The 7,488-nt window shown below is 45.3% G+C and overlaps 1 pseudogene; it reads left to right on the top strand.

The window, feature by feature from the left end:
* Nucleotides 1-5,577, top strand: part of LOC102865843 — an 11,086-nt pseudogene extending 5,509 nt beyond the window's left edge.
* Nucleotides 5,578-7,488: the final 1,911 nt, after the last annotated feature.

The raw sequence follows: 7,488 nt of genomic DNA, 5'->3' as shown, positions 1-7,488 counted from the left end.
AAGAGACATAAACACAGGTTATACACATGGATTTCACCTGATGGTTTTCATAGGAATCAGACTGATTACATCTGCAGAAAGAACCCCTGGAGAAGCTCAGTATCATCTGTGAAAACTAGGCCAGGAGCTGGCTGTGGGACAGACCACCAGCTACTCATATGCAAGTTCAAGCTGAAGCTGAGGAAAACTAAACTGAATTAACAGGAACCAAAATATGACTTTGAATCAATCCCACCTGACTTTCAGAACCATCTCAAGAACAGGTCTGAGGCCTTGAACACTAATGAGCAAAGACCAGACGAGTTGTGGGAGGATCTCAAGGGTATCATCCAGGAAACCTTAACTACTTTGCCAATTTTCTGACCTTTATAGTGACCTCGTACAACCTGAACTTCATCATCCTTTCGGATGGGCGTGGACCGCACGTTGTATTTCTGCCTCAACTCCCTGGACAGAGGAGAAGACACAATCTTCCTTTGAGCGGGAGAGGGTGCATTGAAATGGCTTTTACGGGTTTTGCTCCAGTCAGAAGTTACAAAAGGATTGACCTTCATTTTGGCCGCTGCTGTTTCTGTGATGGCCATGGAAGGCAAAAGAGCGCAAGTAAAATCTTGTTGAAGATATTTAAAAGCTGTTGCTGCAAAGCTGGGCTACAATCCAGAAGGCATGCAGGATTCCACCAGATGTTCAAACCCACCAGATGCTGCACTGGAGAGGGAAGTGTAATCTCCTCCTGTGCCAGCCCAATTGGATTTGATGGTACACAACAAGGGGAGGGGAGGAGGGGAGAGCTGTCGCTGCAGTATCCATCCGCAGAGAAGCTCCAGAAAGCAGTTCAAGCTGGATTCAGATATTCACAGCAGGTCTGGTGAAAGAATACAAACCAATGCACACCTTTCCTGATTTTAATCTAGGCAGCATCCCCTTGTTTAATCAGTCCTTCCTGGTGTACGTACAAATTCTAATATGCATAATGACATGTTGCAGAATTCCCATTTTTATCAATGTTGCCCAAAATTTGTGCAGATTCACATAGTCAGATGGTTTTGTACAGCCGATAAAACACAAGTAAACATCTCTCTGATATTCTATACTTTCAGTCAAGATTCATCTGATGTCAACAATGATAGTCCTCGTTTTATGACCTCTTCTGAATCCAGCTTGAATGTCTGGCAGTTCCCTGTTGATGAGCTGGTCTAGTCATTTATTAATAATAATCTTCAGCAAGATTTTACCTGCACAAAGTATGAATGACATTGTTCAGTAATTACTACATTTTGTTGAATCATCATCATCATCATCATCATCATTTTTATAAAAATAGGCACCAATGTGGATCTCTTCCAATAGTTTAACCAAGTCACAATCTTCCACATTTCTACAAGGTCAGTATTAGGTCATTATGATCCAGGCCATGGTCTTCACAATTACTTGCTATGCCTCAGAAAGCTGGATAATGACTAAGGATGACAGAAGAAGAATTGATGAAGAGTCTTGAACATATAGGGACCACCAAGAAAACAAATAGGTCTGTCTTGTAGAGGGGAAAAACCAAGTTTCTCCTTGGAGGCTAGGATTTTGAAGCTCCATCTCACATATTTTGAGCATGTGGCCAGGAGGAACTGGACCCTGGAGAAGGACATCATGCTCAGAAGGGTGGAGGGACGGCAGAGAAGAGGCAGACCCCCAAGGAGGTGGATTGATATTATTGATATAATGGGGTTAGGTAGGTGTGTCAGAGTCAGTGAGACTGGTTCAGGACGGGGCAGGCTTCAGTGCTGTTATACATAGGGTCTCAGGTGAGTCTCAGGTGACTTGACGGCTCATAACAATAAATGCAACATTAGCCACTGGGTAAAGCTTAGAATGCCGGGAGGGGTAGGAAATATGGATGAATGGTAACAGGAAACGCAAGAAGGAAGCGGCAAGAGTGATGTTATTATAAGAGGATTGTGATCAGCATCACAAAACAGAAAGTATGTGAATTGGAGTAGAAAAGCAGTTTGTCCTGTGAACTTTCCCTCAAATCACACCAAACATAATTTTTTAATTATTATTATTTATTTTAATGAAAATTTGCAGAGACTTTGGATGTCCATTCATTCATTGTTGCAGTTTTCTTCCTGCCCACCCCTCCCCTTCAGTTCGCTCTTCTCTTTGAAAAGTAAAAGAAAAATTATCTTACACTATACAATCCCTCCCCCCAATCCACTCCACTATGCAGCCTTCGTTCTGGATTCCTGTCATGACAATAATGCCTAATCATATAACCCTTTTAAACAGTTTTCTCCCTCATCTGTTTCAATGGAGTATACATGATTTATCCCATCTTTCTCAGTCTTCCCCCAACCCCGATGTCAGTCCCATTCTACAACAGTGGCACTATGCAGTATTTGTCCTTTTGTGACTGAGATATTTCACTCAGCATAATGTCCTCCAGGGTCACTCATTTTGAGTAATATTGCATGCGTTCTTTATTTTTCAATGCAGCGTAGTCTTCCATTGTGTGAATATACCACAGCTTCTCTATCCATTCATTAGTTGATGGGCATTTGAGTTATTTCCAATGCTTTGCTATTGTGAACAAAGCTGCAATAAACATGGGTGTGCATATATCTGCTTGGATGTCAGTTATGATCTCTTTGGGGTATATTCCCAGTAGTAGGGTCAGATGGTATTTCTATTTCCAACTTTTTGAGAAAACGCCATACTACCTGATGGTGGCATCATTTTACACTCCCACCAATGGTGATTATGGGTTCCAGTTTCTCCACAACCTTGCCAGCATTTGTTGCTTGCTGTTCTGTTAAATTTTGTTATTTTGACTGGGGTGAGATGATATCTCATAGCTGTTTTGATTTGCATCTCTCTTAGAAGCTAGGGATTTTGAACATTTCTTCATGTGCTTGTTGGCCATCTGAATGTCTTCTTTGGTGAAGTGTCTGTTCATATCCTGTGCCCATTTTTCAATTGAATTGTTTACCTTTACCTTCAAACATAAAATTTTAAATGCTCTTTAGAGCCAACTGAGAAAGACTGTCCTTAAAGTCAGACCCTAGAATTGGATTTGTAGCCTATAAAAAGCACATAAGTGGAGACCCAAGATCTCCTTACCTACCTTCTACCTAGTCAGGGTGGGAGGAGAATCATTACCAGGATCAGCCCAAGGCTGATTTCTATATAGCAAAGATATCTCCTCTCTCCAACCTTTGTTGTCAGTTCTGGTGCCAATCCAATCGCGTCCCTCGCAGCGCACTCCCTACCTCACTGGGCTCAGGTGTTGCAATCACCACACAAAATTTATAGGTAATACAACTATGACAATATAACAACCCCTCAGACTCTCCAGCTAGGTCAGCCTCTGCTCTGCTGGACAACTACTGCAAAACTTTTTAAAAACACATCTTACTGTCATCAGGTTGGAATCAACTCAGAGCTGACGAGCAATGGGTTTTCAGAGGCTGTAAAGGAGTAAGAGGAGGTTGCCTGTATTTCTCCCATGGAGCACCTGGTAGATTTGCACACCTTGCCTTTGGGTTGGCAGTACAATGTCCCACTGATGAGGCCACTAGTGCTCCCTATAAAGCTCTTTATCTCCACCAATAAGTACCCAGAGCACCCTACTCTTTCAGCAAGCCTCCTGCCTGGATACCCTTATCTTGATAAAAGGTTCCTCAGGACACAAGCACACTATGGTGTGTCTTGGTTCTACCACTGGTTCCCTCCTCATAGTCTCTCACCATCCCCATGGATCAAGAGCACTGAATTCAGAAAAGACCATAAAACGGAAGGACCGGACCCTGAGCACCGGGGAGCGCATGCAAAGGCCATAGCCACACGGGAAGCGCCCTGAGCCCTCCCCACATGCCCCAGGGCCTGGCTGAGGAAATGCCTGGGATGTTGGCTGGGGCACCACAGGGAACGCCTACGGCCTAGTGCAGGCCGAGGTGTCTGTGGGACCCGCGACTGCCTGGAATTGCTGCTGCCACCGCCACCCCCAGTGGCCTACATACCAGGTGGGGCTGCCCCAGTCCAGGGCAGCACCTGTGGGCTCCCAGAATTGCATGTGCAAGGTGGATCTGTCAGTGAGTAGCCAGAACCTGCTGGACCAGGATGTCACCTCTAAGTCCGACCCCTTCTGTGTCCTCTTTATGGAGAATGATGGCAGGTGGATAGAGTACGACAGGACAGAAAGGACGATTAACAACCTCAACCCTGCATTCTCCAAGAAGTTCGTCCTTGACTATCACTTTGAAGAGGTGCAGAAGCTCAAGTTGGCCCTGTTTGACCAGAAAAAGTCCAGCATGTGGCTAGATGAACAGGACTTCCTGGGCCAGTTCTCCTGCAGCCTGGGCACGATCGTCTCCATCAAGAAGATGACTCGCCATCCACTGCCGCTGAATGACAAGCCTGCAGGGAAGAGCTTAATTGTTATCGCTGCTCAGAAGCTGTCAGACACGTTGAGTCTGGCTGGCAGGAAGCTGGACAAGAAGGACCTCTTTGGAAAATCAGACCCATTTCTTGAGTTTTATAAACCAGGAGATGATGGTAAATGGATGCTGGTCCACAGGACTGAGGTGATCAAGTACACCCTGGACCCTGTGTGGAAGCCCTTCACTGTGCCGCTGGTGTCCCTGTGTGATGGGGACGTGGAGAAGCCCATCCAGGTCATGTGTTATGACTATGACAACAATGTGGGCCACGACTTCGTTGGAGAGTTCCAGACCACAGTGTCATGGATGCGTGAGGCTCGGGACAGCATTCCAGTGGAGTTTGAGTGCATCAACCCCAAGAAGCAGAAATTCAGGCATCATCATCCTGCAGTCCTACAAAATAAACCGGACTACTCTTTCCTGGACTACATCCTGGGAGGCTGCCAGCTCACGTTCACTGTTGGGATAGACTTCACAGCTTCCAATGGGAACCCCCTTGACCCTTCCTCTTTGCACTATATCAACCCCATGGGCACTAACGAGTACCTGTTGACCATCTGGGCTGTCAGACAGATCATTCAGGACTACGACAGTGACAAGATGTTTCTAGCTCTGCAATTTGGGGCCCAGCTACCTCCAGACTGGAAGGTCTCACACAAGTTTGCCATCAATTTCAACCCCACCAACCCCTTCTGCAAAGGTGTGGACGGCATCGTCCAAGCATAGTCAGCCTGTCTGCTACACATCTGCCTCTATGGTCCTATCAACTTCTCCCCCATCGGCACCCACGTGGCCAGGTTTGCCGCTCGGGCCACGCAGCAGCAGACAGCCACGCAATACTTCATCCTCCTCATCATCACAGATGGTGTCATCCATGACGTGGAGGAGACCAGGCACGCCGTGGGGCAGGCTTCCAAGCTGCCCATGTCCATCATCATCGTGGGTGTGGGCAACGCCGACTTTGCGGCCATGGAGTTTCTGGACGGGAACAGCCCAGGACATTGTGCAGTTTGTGCCCTTCTGCGAGTTCCACAATGCAGCCAAGGAGATCTTGGCCAGAGCTGTACTGGCAGAGCTGCCCCAACAAGTTGTGCAGTATTTCAAGCATAAAAACCTGCCCCCCACCAGCCCAGAGCGAGCCTGAGTGCCAGCCACCCTCCCCCGAGAACAGGCACGCTCACCCTGCTTTCTGTGAGTGACCTTTTTTAAAAAGAACCAACACCCAAAAAACCAACAAGATAAAACACAACAACCCAAGCATCTCTGGTCTATGTTTGCTTTTTGTTTTACAACTGGACTTCTGGCCCTGACTTCCAGCTGGGCTCCCAGTCGACTGACAATGCTTCCTGTCAGGCTGGCTTCCCTCTCCCCTTCCTCCTCTGCCACTCTTTAAGTATTGAATGTACTTTGTATAATTTTTGTGGAATTATTGTTGTTATTAAAGAGAATAAAATTTTTACAATCCTAAAAAAAAAGTCCATAAAACGATGGCTACCATTACTGATGTCAGATGGATCTAGACGGGAAGAGAAAACCATAAAGATGACTACTTACATTTTCTTGACCATGCAAAGGCACTTGGCTGTGTAGATCCTAAGAAATTATGAATAGCATTGACAAGGATGGAAATTCCAGAGCATTTATTATGCTCATTCAGAACTTATGTGTAGATCAAGAGGCATTTGTTCCAGTAAAACAAAGGGAAGCTGCTTGGTTTAAAATTAGGAAAGGTGTGCATCAGGATTGTAGCCTCACATCAGACCTATTTAATCTGAATCCAGCTCTGCATCTATCCAATCTGTACACTGAGCAAATCATTGGAGAAGCTGGACTCAATGAAGAAGAAAGCATTATCAGGATTGGAGGCAGACTCATCAACAGTCTGCATTATGCAGATGGCACAACCTTGCTTGCTAAAAAGTAGGCAGATTAGAACCACTTGTTGCAGGAAAGCAGTTAACTGCCTCTGAAAACCCGCTCGAGGGTCGACTATGGGTCAGTTCCAACTTCATGGTACACAACAACAACAACAACAATATGGATTGCATCTCAGCATCAAGAAGACAAAAATCTTCACCACTGGACAAATGAAGAATATCATGATAGATGAAGAAAAGATCGAAGTTACCAACAATTTCATTGTGCTTGCATCCACAATCAACAGTCTTGGTACCAGCAGTCAAGAGCTCAGGAGACATATTGCAATGGACAAGTCTGCTGTCAGGGACTTCTCCAAATTACTGAAGAGTAATATGATGTCAGTTTGGGGACTAAGGTGCATAAAATTCAGGTCATGATCTTTTCCATCACATGCTATGCATCTGAGAACCAGACAATGAATAAGGATGACAGAAGAATTGATGTCTTTGAGCTGGGGGTTTGAGAAGAGTACTGACTATCCCATGGATGAACAAACACGTATTTCTTAAAGAAATTGCAGCCAGAGTGTTCCTTGAAGGCAAAGCTTCTTCTCATGTAATTTGAGTATGTGACTAGGAAAGGCTATTCCTTAGAGAGGGACATCATGCTTAGAAAGCTGGAGGATGAACAAAAGGAAGGACGACCCTCGATGAGATGGATCGACTGCAGTACTAGACTGGTGTTCAAGTGTGTCATAGATGATGAGTATAGGACAGGGTTCAGATCTGTCGTCTGTAGGGTCACTATAACATAACAGCACCTAACAACAATAGCTTGAACTGCTTTCTGGAACTTCTCTGTGGTACTGCTGCAACAGCTTTTGCACTATCTTCAGCAAAATTTTACTTGCATATGATATTAATACGGATCTCTGGTGGCCTAGTGGCAAGAAGCTGCACTACAATCCCGAAGGTATGTGGTTCGAGGCCACCAGCTGCTCTGCAGGAGAAGGATGGGCAATGTCCTCCCGTGTGATTAACAACTGCCTCTGAAAACCTGGTTCTGACTCTATAGTACAAAACAACAACCACAGCAACAACATGATATTAGTGAGATTGTTTGATAATTTCTATATTCTGTTAGATTGTCTTTCTCCCCTACTCAGTGGGCACAGATATAGATCTCTTCCAGGCAG

This window comes from Elephantulus edwardii, unplaced genomic scaffold (assembly GCF_000299155.1).
Source record: "Elephantulus edwardii isolate Elephantulus edwardi_28Jun2011 unplaced genomic scaffold, EleEdw1.0 scaffold00151, whole genome shotgun sequence".
In the NCBI taxonomy this organism is placed as follows: Eukaryota; Metazoa; Chordata; class Mammalia; order Macroscelidea; family Macroscelididae; genus Elephantulus; species Elephantulus edwardii.
The sequence above is the reverse complement of the archived record's forward strand: the minus strand, read 5'-3'. Positions and strand labels throughout refer to the sequence as shown.